Source organism: Coturnix japonica, chromosome 8 (genome assembly GCF_054131305.1).
Source record: "Coturnix japonica strain WE chromosome 8, WE-NBRP24, whole genome shotgun sequence".
Classification (NCBI taxonomy): domain Eukaryota; kingdom Metazoa; phylum Chordata; class Aves; order Galliformes; family Phasianidae; genus Coturnix; species Coturnix japonica.
Window position 1 is genome coordinate 9,909,628 of NC_140670.1, and position 15,623 is coordinate 9,925,250.

The 15,623-nt window shown below is 37.3% G+C and overlaps 1 protein-coding gene across 5 annotated transcripts in view; it reads right to left on the reverse strand.

The window, feature by feature from the left end:
- CTNNA3 (catenin alpha 3) overlaps nucleotides 1-15,623 on the reverse strand; it is a 376,683-nt gene that overhangs the window by 165,790 nt on the left and 195,270 nt on the right. Inside the window, exon 1 of one of the 5 annotated variants that reach the window (XM_085554029.1) lies at nucleotides 8,378-8,538. The exons of 3 other annotated variants lie outside the window; for them this stretch is intronic. The gene's annotated coding sequence lies outside the window, so the exon portion shown is untranslated. Of the gene's footprint in view, nucleotides 1-8,377; nucleotides 8,539-15,623 lie in introns of those variants that run through there. One more of the 5 variants, XM_085554030.1, reaches the window with a different exon arrangement.

A 15,623-nucleotide genomic window follows, 5' to 3' on the forward strand; every position in this document is an offset into this window, starting at 1 on the left:
TAGCAACACTTAATCTATCAACACTTTCATTATATGATAAAATCCACTCATTATCTGAAATCAGGGAGAAAGACATTTAAGAGCATAAGAACAGGGAGGGAGGGAAATCAATTGTACGGATTATATTTATATGGAGAAGCCACAGGTAATACAGGGTGAGGGAAATACAGGCCATTACATTATTTTAGAGCATGTCTCTTCTGCCGAGCTAAGCATTACAACCAGATGAGCACACCATTTATCCATTTAGATCTCCTTAGAGAATGGCAATAAGAGGGTCAGTGCACAAAACCAGCCAGAGGCCTCCATGCCTCTCACACATTTAACCTGCAGCCTGGACAACCTCTGAGTGACAAGAAGCTCTTGTACAATCTTAAGTTTAGACTGAACTGAGAAATTACAGACAAAAAAAAAAAAAAAAAAAGAGAGAGAGAGAAAATTGTCTCCTTCACAGTAACTACTTCCGCTGTTTCTTGTTAGATTTCAACACTATTTCTGTTCTAAAAGGATACGGAGATAACTAAAGTGCACTGCACTGTTCTAAAGCAGGGGAGCACATTTCCAACTTAATCATTTGACCAAAAATAAAAAATTCAAGTATGCTCTGTAATACCTGTTCAGCAATAAGTATTAACAGGGAGTATTTTGAGATACAGAAAAGGGCAAGTAGCTAATACTGCAAGACTTTCATGAAATGTTTGTTTTCAGGCTGGTGTAACATATGAGTTAATACTTATATGAAAGTAAGGAAGAGTAAGCAAGAAAATGGTGCATCTACAATTTTGCTGTATCCTTGAAAGTAATTTCTTAACTGATATACCAAACACCTTATAACACTCACTATCATGAACACAACTGTACCCTAAGTACTAGGTTTCCTCAGACGTATTTATGTCTCAACATTACAGCTGTGGTAGTTCTTTATAGCTGCATATTAAAATGTTTTCACAGGACACTTTACAAGTGTTTTATGCTAACTGGTAGGAAAGTGCATTTATATAGCCAAGTTTTACTCAGCAGACTCTTTTAGATTTTTTGAACACTGGGTAATAATGGACTTCAGCAGACAGGCTGCCAAAAATCAGTGGGACAGAATGCTGAACACAGAAAGAAATTGCAACAATTAAAAATAATTATTATTATTTCTTATGACAGTGGATGAAGTGATACAACTATAAATGCATTGATAGAATTTGTATCCACATTTTGACAATGCAGGAGTCTCCAAGGGCCAGAGAAGACAGGGATTTGACTTGAAAACATACTACACAAAAGAAGTCAAACTGCCTCAGCACTTAAAATGTAATGCAGTTCTTCCTCCAGAGCAGATTTAGCTCATCTATGCCTTACATCTGTGTTTAACAACAGAGTCTCACCAGGACTCCCAAATAAACATCTCTATTGCCTTGATGCTACGTGGCCCTAGTTCTATGAAACATTTTGTAACAGGGAGAGCAGTATCAGCAGCCTGGCACTGAGACAGTTTTTACTGTGGTTGCACACTGCAGCCAGTAGTCAGGCTGACTTGAGAAGTAATACAGGGTTTTAGAGATTTACTTTCTATTTTCTATGATGTTTGTTACCAGAGGTTCATAAGGAAGACCTCTGATGACTGCTGTATGCGTACGAGAAAGAACGATACCAACCATTCTCATAGGAAACAAGGATGAACTCATACTCCTTAAGCATTCTCACAACATTTCATTGATTTCTGCTGGCTCATCTAACACTGTTGAGGCTTCTTGGACCCAACCTATGTTAAAAAGGGTTCTCTTCAGATAATTCTTGCAGCTTTTTCTGCATGCTCTTTGTTAAAGTCTCTATGACATTATTTTGTTTGCATTTACATTATTGTTCTAACACCTTTTCTTCCCGCTACCATCTCACAAGTCTTTTCTGGTCAGGATATTCATTCTGGGCCTCAAACACATTAAGTTCAAACAGCCCGTTGTTTGAAAACTTCATTCTTAATTGCTCTTTTTAGTTTCTTTCTCATTTCTACTTTATAACCTTTGTTCCAAATCAAGCAGAAGCATATCATGTTTTTACTTTTCTTGCTTCTGCAAATCTTTTCAACAGATGTAGATTTAAAACAAGTTCTTATAAGGGAACATTTTCAAGTAAGTTTAGTATGCCCTTCAGGAGTAATCAAGGAGTTTCCTCATTTTACACCTAAAAAAATAGCTGAGAGAAGGATAAATAACAAAGAAGCTGAACAGCCAACCAAAGAGATGTGGACAGATATTCAAGAAATACACCAGTTCTCCATAAGCATTCTCAGTATTCAATCATACTGTAGTGCTTCTACAAAGACCTGCTAAGTTCACGGTGTTAAAGCAAACCACTGAAATCTGTAGGGTTGCTCGTGTAGGGTGTTAAGGACTAATTCAATTTCTGCTCCCCGTCATTTATCATTTGGTGCATCTGTTGTATCTCACAGTCAGAGTCTCAGCTGGTGGAATATTTCTGTAGTACATGCTATTTTTGCAACAGAAAGAAGATTTTGACCCATTCCTCCATAGATACAAAGACAACCACAGAGATGTTAGACTGAAGTCTTAACCAAAGCCGATTTCAGTCACACAGAAGTGAAATATTTCTGTAAATTTGTACAGACTCACATGGGCACTCCGCCTTTGCCTCCTACTGGCTGTTTGTTAGCTATAAAGATGGATTCACACTTTGACTTTAATATAAATGCCTTTATAATTAAATTCCCTGAAACATAAGGAGCTGACCACTTAACAATGTATCTGCTTAATGAGATCAGTTTAATCATGCAGATAAAACTGAATACATAGGTATTTACTATCACCGACCCTTCACTACCTTCCTGTGATCCCATTAGAACATGCAGTGGTCATATAAACAATTTAAAGGTCACCTTGTTTAGACCTTTGGTCAATACTTTCAATTAGCATTCAGAAAAAAATTCTGAAGTCTGTGACAGTGTCCTGCCAGGGATAAGAAACAAATTTTGACACAGGCAGCAACGTCATAAGAGCAAAAACTATCATGGTTATCAGAATACCGACAATCTCCTCCCACAACGTTAATGTATATCTAAGTCACTTTGCCCACTTCCACCTTTGCTTCTTTCTTCAGTGTATCATGATTTAACTTGAACTTTTTTAAAAGAGAATTTAAACAGGTAGATAATTACAACAAAAGAAGGAAGTTGTGTGACACTGCTTTTCGGTTCTTGTTCTTTAAAACTTCAGAACACAGTGACATGTAACCTTGATGTTAAGAAATTAAAGAAGAAAAAAGTATTCTAGAAAACTAACTGAAACCTGAATCTGTTCAGACAATATAAAATGACTAAAGCAATTGCTAATCTAATTTCAAGATTCCAGTGATTTCTTAAGAGTATTTTTCCCAAAAGGAAGTTTTGCATCATTAGCCTAAAAGATATTTTAGAAGGCAAAAAGCCAGAATCCCAAGTACTTTGATGTTCTGAAGCAATTCTATGAACTGTCTTGTTCTGAAAAGGCAATTCCTCACAAGGAGAAAACAATTTAAGGGTGGTAAGTGCCGTGTTATTACTCAAAGAGAAGTCTCTCTTTCATATACATAAGCTTGTACTGAGATAACAAAAAATATAGATACAAGCTGCTATGTAACAGTCCCAGCTGTAATACACAAGCGAACTGAAAAAGCAAAGGCAGTCTGATCTAATCGAAAGGCAGACCACTTGACCTATAAAGTTTACAATTAGGAGAGTTAAATTAGCTGTACAAACCAACTCAGAAATATTGGAGGGATACGCACTTTTAACACTGCTGTTTATACTCAGCAGTTAATACTATTTTAAATCTTTATGTAGACTTTATGAGCCTTCCTTCTACTTCTCTCATGGCCTCCAATGCAAATAGCTTAAGCAAAGTCCCAGTAAGCAGACACTCAGCAGCATGAAATCCAAAGCAACTCATCTTCAACCACATCTTCTGATGCTTATAAGCTCAAAAATGAGAAAATTTCAGGCACCTGTCATAAGGCAAAGCTAATAATCAGAGTCCCAGACTTAGTGAACCAAGAACTGAAGCTACCATTCCATGCTTCATAAACTGCATACGGAATGCTCCCGGGGAACAAGTACTTGCAGCTCTGTCACAGATAATGCTAAAATGCATTATTTTACTCATTCGGCACAATAATCAGATCTACTTCAAAAAGATCTTCTGTGGCTTGAGGGAAACAAGATGACTCAGCAATGTTTATACATATAATTAGTCTAATGCAGTATATTATTTATACTGTGCTAAGCACCACTACAGAAGAGGAAGAACTATAAAATATAGTAGAAATAATCAGCTCTTACACTGAGCATTCATATCTTCAGATAAGAAACCTGAGCTATTAAAGTGGGAAGTTACTTGGCCATCACATTCAGGCCAACACCAGTGATTACTGTAACTAGCCCCCCTTAAGAAAATGGAACGCAATCAGATCTTCAGTGTCAAATATAAGTTTGCCATTACCCAACCAACAATTTTGACAAACTAAAGAGGCAAGCACATAAAACTCAATAGACAACATTAAGGTAACAAAAGCAGAATCATTATGTCTTTTTAAAGTACCCAAACACGTTATCTCTGAACCCCCCTCCACTCACGATTATGCAGCCAAGTTTTACTCTTAGAACAATCATTCCCACTTCATAAAAGCAGAAGAATCCACCTTCTACTTTTGCTAGCCTGATTTGCTAAAGTAAATTGAAAACATCTTCCACGAGCTCAAGAGACATAAGCAAGAAGTGAATTCCAATCTCAAATAATTATAGACATCTCTCAATAGCTTATGGATACCAGACAACAAAAAAGTAAACTGCACAACTGTGGGAGGAATTAATTCACTGTTGGAAAACAGTGTATTTCGCAAGTCACACAAAAAGAAAAATTAAAACATATTTATTCTGCTTAACCTAATACTTTGTGTGGCACTAGAAGAATGAATAATTGTTCCATTCCTCATTCTAACAAGCACCCACAAATCAGATATATTTTCCTGAGCTGACCCCTATAAATTCCAGAAATGTATTTTGCAAATGTTGTGGTGTTGGGGCTATAAAAAGAACCAGAGCTGGCTCGAGTTTTGCTGCACATCACAAACCAAGCCACAAATTAAACACTATAGCTAAGGCTTAAATTTATCCGTTCCAAGATGGATCGGTCCCTGCTAGTTGTTTCAGTGACTTCAGAATGTTGTATATCACATAACTTTATGAGCAGTGCCATCCCGTTCTGTTCATCATTAAACAAGGTGTAGTGAGGAAAAAAAAAATGAAAAAAAATCACTCGAGTATTTTGTTCCATGGTTTTGGGGATGGATAAATCTTATTTAATATATCCAAAGTGACAGTTCTTTCTTCAGATACAAAACTATAGTACAAAGAAAGGTCAGAGCACTGTAAGCTATCATTTACAATCTGTGTTTTTCTCAAGTTGGGAAATAACTCTCAGAATGAAATTAATTCATTTTAAACATTCACAGTCTTTAAAATTGTTTAAAGATAATAAACAGTGACATCAGTCAACAAAAGTAATCACCATCTTTACAAAAGCCATTGATACACCCTTCTTCAATGAGCAAAACACAACTTCATGTTTTAAAGTTTCAGCATTCCTCCCAGTTTCTCTGAAGGCACAACTCAGCCCCATAACCTCTTTCTCATTCTCAAGTACTGCCTTTCCAGCACTTTCAAAGGGCTGTGGACAATCTCTATCGTGAAGCTCATCCCATGGAAGCCCAAAAGATGAGAATGGAAAAGCCAGCAGCATACAGCCCAGGAATAGGAAGGCAAGGACTCACACCCAACTCTTGACCGACTACAATAAAGGTCTACTTAGATTATGATCAATTCTGTACATTAACTAATACAAATCCTTCCAGCAGTAGTTATGCTTTAGGCTAGTGCATTTAGTGCTGATAAAATTGCAGACTAAAATCCAGCTAGCTTTATCAAGTTTGCAAAGTGTATTTGCAGTCGTGAAATGTTTATTATTAGCCAGTCATTAGTTAATAACCCAGCAGGAGCAATAAAGTGCCTCATATAATACGATAGGCAGAGTATTGATGCTATTCATACTCTGCCTTTGTGGTTCTGAGACATACATTTGAAATGCTATTTATTGCCATTACTTGCTAATAACAGAAAAGCATCTCTGGATCGGATTTTGACTGGTTTCAACAATGGAAAGAAATAAATAAAGAAAAAAAAATATCTCAGAAACCTAGAATCAATTCCTTAAGAAGCAATAGCTATACAAATAAAATATAAACACAGGCAACTTCCAACCTTTTAGACTGCCAGGAAATACAGAGTCTAATTTAGTACTGATATACATCTAATGGGAATTTACTTGTGTAAATGTCAAATAGATTTGCTTAAAGGAAGCTATTGTAAGGCATGATTTTCTTTACTTGCAACATTCCATGAGATGTTTTGCTTTTGTTTTTTTCTTTAAAAAAAAAAAAATCCTTTTTAAGGTCTTTTTATTGTTTCTACCAAACGGACTTAACATTATACTTCACTGTAATACAGTACCTTTATTGCAGCCAAATTTCCTTTAATTTACTTAGCCTTTAGGCTACAAATCTTACAGCTCTAAAAAGTGGTTATTTATTTCCTATATTTCTTCTGTTTTGAACTGGATATTCATTTTCCTCCACAGAGCATTTTGACTGGCTTCCCAGTCATTCCAACTTAAATGAAGGGAAAAAAAATAAAAAATAAATAGAAAAACAGATTTCATGATTTTGCACTTGGCCACTGCAAAACTTAAATTTGTTTTCTAGCTGACTGGTGTACTCATAGATCACTTCTCTTCGATTGTCTTACAAGCTGCATAGAAGGTAAAATAAAAGTGGAATAAATGCTGTCTGGGTATCTAGTGCCACACCTGAAACCACAAACTCACATCTCTAAAAGAACATATCTCGTTTAGTATATTCTCAATTTATATCTACTTGCGATCTCAGAATTTACTGTTCTCATCCCATTTACAAAGAGTAGCATTTGAAAATCAGTTGTGGGGAAGAAAGGAATATCTATACAAAAGTGTAAGCATCTGATTTTAAAGGTTAGATATCTTCCAAATTCTTCTCCAATCTTCAATATTTTTCTGGTGTTCACTGATCTTTAATGGTATAAATTAACATATTAAATTTAAAAGAACAGATCTGTTTTGTAGATATCATCTAATTTGCCATTTGAAAGACCACAGTATATCTTCGTGTTTGTTATTTTAAATTTGAAATCATCAGTTTTCAATATCTGGGCCTATTGGTTCATCAGTACTTGGAAAGAGAGCAACAGGATAACTTTCATGCTGCAGTACAGAAAAACCCCATCATGTTTCTTACTCAGTTGAAACCACCCAGCTTTTGGTATCTAGGTATTGATATCTGTGCCTGAATGAGTAATGTGCCAGTGGATATTTGAAACAGCACAGGCAATGGAACTGAGCACAGCTTAAATCCAGCACTTGCATTTGGTCAGATAAATCCCTGCAGGCTGCACAGACTAGTGACTGAGTCCCCAAACACTGAGATAGGAACCTCAACAGCTCGGTCAGACCCACAGCACTACGCTGAAAATAAAACAGAACAAGTTCCATTTTCAGCATGCAAAATAAGTAAACAAACCCACACCAAAAAACAGGTATCTATTTTTAAATGAATTTGCTGATATCATTATAAAAATTTATGTATTTCAGTAGCTGTACCACAGTTTTCAGTATTTTCCATACTTCACATTTGCAAAGGGAAACCCAAGGAACATCCAGCCTCGTCCCCTGGGTCAAGCACGTGCATTCTGCCTTTGTTGGGAAGATAATTAAAACACCTGAACGTATTCAGCAATCAGCAAACCTGGGTGAGTGACCACGTGTAGAAGGGAGGGAAAGGATTTCAAAGGTATTTCTTTTAGAGTTCCTTTATTGCAAATATCATCAAGAAAAGAAATTAAAAAAACTTAATTTCTTGCTTGGAGTATTTTCCAACAAGAACTAGCATACTACAGAAAGGGTACAGGAAGAAAATCACCATTTTCCATACGCAAAAATCATACCTGTATCTCTCTGTTCCAGTAGTTCAAACCCCATGGTTATATTTCAATACACTGTAAGGACTGAGAGCCCCGCTGGACACACATACACGAAGAAGTGCTATGCTCTCATCCCAGCACTACCAGCAACCGCACCGAGCCGCCACCTCCTCCCTTCACGTGCCTTACTACAGCCTAACTACTCGTTTAGGCAAAGCAAAACCAGCTTTTGCCTCAAAAAGTTAAAAGTCGTCTATTCTGACCATAAATGTTACGGAAAGAAAGAAAAAAAAAATCATTTTTCTCTAATTTAAGCCAAAGTATTCTTACCTTGAAGCACCCTTTCTCTCCCAGACTCCAGCAGCACTACCGGAGGGGCACAGAACACAGCCGGTTATGAGCACACAACGCTCGTTCCAGAAGGTTCCGGGCGGTTCTGGTGCCCGCCCCCGAGCACAGCTGAAGCCTCTCGGCCGCAGGTGCGAGCAAGCTCAGCTGCGGGAGGAGGCGCCGCACGTACCCGAGCGGGGACGCCTCCAGCCCTGCAGCCGGGAGGTGGAAAGCAAGTAGCAAAGCAGACAGAAAATCAACGATGCACAGGGGCTGATAGTTTGTTTACCTCTTAAATTCTGCTCCCAGGACTAGTTTTACTTTGTATCCGAAGTTCATTTGCTTTAAAGCTCTCCTGATCGGCTCCGGGCCAGCCCTGAGCTGGGAATGGCCGCGGGTCGCAGATACAACATAGAAACGGTAATTTAACAATACGTTTATTTTGCAAATGCCCACAGATTTTCATTGTGGTAACTGCAAAAATACTGAGGGCGAGCGGTGGTATAATTCAATTCAAATAATTAATTTAATATTCACCTTAGCTGGTATAAACTGTTTATGCAAGGTGTTCATTTGTTGCCGTGGCTAAATCGTCAGCAATATATCTTTAAGTATTGTCTGTAGCCACAACCACAATTAGCGGAGCTTAATGAGGGTACAACAGGTGGCCCAGAGAGTGAGAGGTAGCTGAGCCAAAGGGATGAATGACAGAAAAGGTGTGTCTGTATGCACATGATATTTTCATCTATTTCATTTCCTTTATTCCTTTCACTACTTTTCTCCCCACCAGACTCTATACTAAAGAGCTTGGATGTTATTTATAATTAAAAATGTGGGGTGAAAATGCGTGATGAATTTATGGAAAGCTAGTTAGTTAATTACCCTACTCCTCTGAAACAACATGGTGTTACATTCTCATTTTCAGAGATGAAGTTCCTGTTTTAAAATTGTTTATTGCCTGTGCTATGTGAGGCTTCTCAGCTGTTTCAGAATGAAGTCCCAGCACAGCAGCAGTTGACTCCCAGCAATGGAGTAAACTTCTCAGGGTGGACACCCCAAACTGCACCTCCCAGAACAGCCATGGGAAAACGGGGGCTAAAATCCCTGTCCTTGGAGCTGAACTGAGGGCGCTTGTTGGTAGCTCAGTGCTTGAGCACTTGTCAGAAAATAGCACTGGCCAATCCTCAGCAGATACGCAGCTGACTGTATCCAACAGAATGCAACAGTGTATTTTCCCTGAAGACTTGAGTTAATTCATTCCAAGCCAGTGTAAAAAAACAGCATTTTTCTACACAATTAAGTTAATTTTGCTTACTATTCAGAGCAAGTGCCAGGTGTACTCTATGAAGCACACGTCTACAAGCCCTCAACTGAACAATACGAAGGAGGGTGTACATATTTATGCAGAGGGACTATAAAAATGGGGAGAAGTATAACATGGTTTGTTTTGTAATATATTTTATGTTGATAGGTTTCACATAAATGAGCTATTGCTTCACCAGTCACAGGAATAAAACAAAATGTCACATTACAGAGAAATGCTATCACAAAACAACAGCTGAATGCATAGTTTGGCTACAGATGTAACTGGCAGGAAGTCCCAGCAGTATTGCCTATTCTGTCATTGCCCATAGGGAATCATGCCTGATTACATTTAGCATGGCCTCTCTCTTGCTACCTTTATTTTGTCTGCTATGAAATCACAATTCTTTGTTTTCACTTCATTCTCAAGCTTTCTTTGTCCATTAATTCCTCTGATTCCCAATTCCCTATCTGGTTTGCATATCTTTTTAAAGCCAGAGCCCACGCTGTAGGTCTTTTATGTAAGGATTTCCCCTATGCAAAAGAACCTGCCATCATCCCATCACAGAGGCTGCTGAAAAAAAATCTCAGTGCACCTACTTTGGGGCCATCCCACCGTTTTTGAGATAGCTGCACGTGAATAAAGACCAAGGTTACAATGCTGCTTTCAAACCTCATCTGGGAGACATACAGTGACCAGGACAGTAGCCTCAGTCTCTACAAATCCTCTTTAGAGATGCCAAATGATCTCTCCAAGTCTCGAGATCCTGTTGAGTGACTTCAAGGAGAAACAAGCAGAAGTTTCCAGCCACTTGATGCCTCTTGAAGGCATCTGATGAACTCTGTCCTATTGAAGTCATTCCGGAAGCAATGTTGTCATTTTTGTGTACCGCAAAGTATCTCAGCTATATTTCCACAGTGCTGTTATTGTTGAAAAGTAAAATATCTGGTTTTAGAACCTCACTGTGAGGAATACTCTAAGTCTTTGGGATCTCAGCATACTAAATACTGAGCACACATGCTCACTTAAAGCAAAAACCTGTGCCTTTCATCATAGAACTTCTTCAGCAGTGGAAGGCACATGCCAACCTCACAGAAGTATTTTTCAGTTACTGGATAGAGGTGTGTGATGCTTATTGTTCACTTCACTTCCTCTAGAAAGGTAACGTAAGAAGATACATAATATGAGAAAGTAGCACACTCCTGCAGGTTAAGTGTGCTCTTACATCAGTATTCTTACCTTAGAGAGTATACTGTAGCTAGCTGGTGTGCTAAGAACATATTGACATTGCTGCAGTTAATGTACAAGGTTTTCTTGTTCACTGAAAGCAAACCAATTCATCATTACAAATGCAATGCTGAGTACCTTGAAGGGTAAATGGCTTTTGCAAGGTCCCAAGAATGTCCTTGAGACTCGTTTATAAATCCTGTGTTAATGCCAACTAGTATACTGATCATTATGTTAACATTTCTTACAAATATATATATGTATGTGTATATATATATATATATATAATTTTGTTCTTATTATATTCAGCACCTTACAGAATAAGACATGAATTACAGGGAAGACAACATAATTTGATGTGAAATTCAAAATGTAGTAAGAGGAAAACCAATTCATATTTAGGATGTGTCATCTTGGCCCTTCTTAGGACAAGTAAGGCTAAAGAAGCTTTAAAAAATGAAAACATCCGAGTGTGATTTCCTGTGTATTTCTATTATATGCCGAACACCCTGTTCCATCTGTCAGTTCCTCCTCCTACTTCTTATTCATTGAACTCATGCAGTATGTGGGAAGCCTGCTGTTACATATGTTCCGGTTAACCCATGCAACTAGGCTGACCAGTTCACAGGCTGATAAACACCCATTACTACTAATGGATCATAATTACTTTACCATTCACTGGAAGCTTTAATCTGGACCTCTCCCCTCCAACCAAGAACTGAATTTTTTTAAATCTTCATCATAGTGACTTCAACATTCAGAGGCTGAAATCAGTCCAAAATTTATCTAGGGAATACCCACATTAGGTAGTGTGATCACTCAAAACTTTATTTACCAACAATACCAAGCTGAATAGTCAAATTTTATAAAAGCCCCAAGCTTTTTCTTAAGTTGGGAAAACATTTAAAATGATTTTCCAGTTTTAAGTATGATAAAGCCCTACCAAATAAGCAGTAGCATAGCAGAGGTTTTTGGAGTTCAGTAAAACTTTGAAGACCAAAAGGTATGACTGCCCTCACTGGTTGCAACTTCTCCCACTCGTATGTGAAACCGGTACTGGTTTAATTTAAGCCCATGTTAGATCCTGCTCTGATAACAGACATTTTTGTTTGGTTTTAGAAAGAATTTAACATTCCTTACAACCAAAACAACATGTACAGTATTGGTTTAGCATTCACATTCAAATCTAAATCTGTATATTTTTCATTTCAAGCAAGAACAAAGTTCTGGGACTGGGAGAAATTGTTTTTGAGAGGGATTTATTACCAGTAAAATATGGTTTTACATTGCTCAGTATTAGCAGCCAGTATTTTGTTAATGATACCGCCTGCCATGTATGATATCACAGAACTATCAAGGTTGGAAAAGACCTAGAAGATCATCCAGTCCAACCATCACCAATACTTCCCAGCTAAATCATATCCTTCAACACAACATCCAAACGTTTCTTGAATACTCTCATTGTCGGTGACTCCACCACCTCCCTGGGCAGTGTATTCCAGTGCCTGACTACCCTTTCTGAGAAGTAAAACTCATTATCTCTGACAATGTTCTAAAAGGAACAGTTAGTAAAAGACCTCAGGACAGAAAAAAATACCCACTGATACTTTCTAAGTTACCTGCTCTTATCTCTTGGCAATGTATAGTGGAGGTGATGTCTTGAGCCAGAGGGTGGTATCTGCCTCTAGGTACAAATCTATATCTACAGTGAATAAAACTGTCCTTCTGCTAGCTATAAATATTTCAGTGCTATCTATTCACTGAATCTACAAGGAGAAACAATACTCTATGACCTAGACAGCCAAATACATATCTTGAACAGTTTATGTTCATGGACTAACATGTGTTCACACAGTGTTTCAACATTTGTGAATAATATGTAAGTGAAAAAGAATGCCTAATCACAAACGATTCACAGACAAAACAAATGCTACATTTCCCACATGTTTATTTTGTGATAGAGTTTGGCCAACTCTTTGGCTACACTCAGTAAAATGTGCATTGTTAGAAGTCTTTCTTCACCACTCCAGGACCCAACAGGGTACAGTGGCAATGACTGAAGGATGGGGACTTCAAATTTGCCTGAATTCTATTCCATTGTTCTGATTCCTTCCTTTGTCTCACTATTCCTCATGAAGGAGGTAAATAATGAGTGGCAAAATTAATAAAATAGGAGGCATTATTTTTGGAGCTGTTATTATGTATCTCTTGATATTATTATGTCTCAAGGCTACTATCTGAAAGAAAAACAGAGTGCTGGAAGAATTTCTCAAAGTAATGTCAATGTGCAGTGTTTAGATGCTACTTAGCAATGGCACTCTACATGCCAGATATAATCTACAGGAGGAGACTGCTATTTCCCAGAGGCAATTCAGAAACACGGTGGCCAAAAAGAACAGCTACTAAGATAGCCAGTAGGAAGTAACAAACACAGAATTCTATCTTATTTCCCTTCTCAATTCAGAGTTTAGATATACGTTACAACTCAGACTGACAGTTTGAGCACACACTTCACGTTTTCAGAACTGTTCCATCAGACTGAGTTGAAAAGCCAAAAAAGTCAGTGACATGGAGCTATAACTCAGATCTCTCCTTCCTGAGTGCACACAGATTCATCCTCCTGCAGTCAGTCAGTCACTCACTCACCACCGCTTACAGATTCATTCTGCATGCATAAGGGAACTCTGTGCATTGGAGATTAGACTCAGCATGGCTCTATACTTTCTGTATTTATCTAGATCTCCGATTTAACCACAGATTTCTGTGAAGTCAACAGTTATCCCTCTTTTAAACATAGAATACAACTCTTCCAAAAAGAGATTTCCTTTGTAAGCACTCATGTGGCTTAGAGCCCCTCATGCTGCTTTGTGAGGGTCCAGTCTGGCAGGGAAAAAAAATGTATCTTGGATTAGTTGTGATTTTTGTGCTTTTTATACTTCTAAAGCATATTTCTGAACTTTAATATCTCAACTTAAGCTAGTAGTAACATAGTCCTCTAATTTACATTTCAGTTTTTGACTCTGACATGACAATTTTATAGAGTTTAAATATTTATATTTTTATTTGCCCATCAAACATAGTGCTAAACACTGAAGCTAATACTTCCATTCTTTACATACTGCAATTACAAGTTCACTTCTATAAAACATGTACTTCAATTGTTAGAGATGGCTCGTGCATGTGTCATTTCATTTGCCCCCACTAAGGTGAGAATCAGGCACTGAAAACATTATTGCTTTGTTAAAGTTTCAGGCAACACAATGATAGATCTTAATACTGTTAAAATATCTGTGAAAATGACTGAAAAAATGGAGACTTAAAATCTGGCACCCCAAGCCTGTTCAGACTCTTCTACAATTTGAAGTACTGCAGCTATTTCTACTAAAAATGATAGTTGGCCCTGGGTGTGGAATCAGAATTTGAGAGCTACTCTAGGATGGCAAAGCAAAGGATTGTAATTAATGCCCTCTGGCCCACTGAGGATTTGAGAAAAGAAGCTCACTGAAGTGACACGGATTTCTACAATCATCTGAGCTTATATTAAAGATTTTCTATAAAATACCAAGTTCTATTACTCTCGCTTTCAGTATAAATCTTACAGGTTAGTTATTTAATCAATGTTAATTAGACAGACCAGTAAAGTAAAACGCATTTCTATCAAATGCAGAAAAACATAACTACTTTACATTCATTTACAGCCTATCTAAAGGCAAAGGCATATGCCAAGTATTAATTTAACAGAGAAGCCTGATAAACATGAATGGATAAAATTTTGCCTAATCTGATATTTATCAGTTATAGAAGACTTGAGATTTTTATTTTTAAACCATGAAAGCAAATATCCTTCCCCCAATTAGCTCTTAAATACTTTGAAAATGAAGCATACCTTCAGGGAAAGACCATTTGTGCAGCCCCACAGACACACTGTGGATTAGAAGCTGTACCTCATCACTGCTTTCAGCGCGTCACTTCAGCAGGAGCCACAGGTGCACCAGAGGTGATGGCTGCAAATTACATTCAGGTCAGCCAACCTTAAAAAATTTTCTAGGATTGGTGTCACTTGAAGATATAATTTGTTATATCATCAGTATAATCAATCACCAAATAAAAAAAATCATCAATATGATTTATAGCATCATCTCTGAAAGAAAAATAAACTTCTTGATAAAGTGCCTTTTCTGAAGTACCCTCATTTCAGTATCAAACAACTTGGCTGTCATTAACTGAGCTGCATTTGTGCAGATAAGGAATTCATTGTTAAATTCAAAAAATGTGTAGAACCTAAAAAATGTATAGATATAAAACTCCTTTTATTGTTATCAGTTCATATTTTGCCATAATGTTAAGCTTCTTGCAATCTTAGGGAATATATGCAGTCAAACATCCATTTTAAAATTCAGTGCAACATCAAAGTGCTACTACAACGAGTACAACAAATTAAGACTATTCTGTATGAGTTTTTACTAATTCTTTTTTCTTCAATTACATTTTAGTTAAATCCAATTTGTGTACTGCTTTTAATGGAAATACCTTTCTACAGTTCTGAGGAATTAATTACCGTTTGCTGCATTAGCAAAACTCTGAGTAACATATTTCTAACAGAATACTTCTAATTATTTCATTTCAAGTAGCTCCCAGTGTTGGAGACAATTTGCTTGAAATCTGAGAGTTACCTCAGCACAAGCATCCAAAGAAATCACTTTCAAACACAATAAG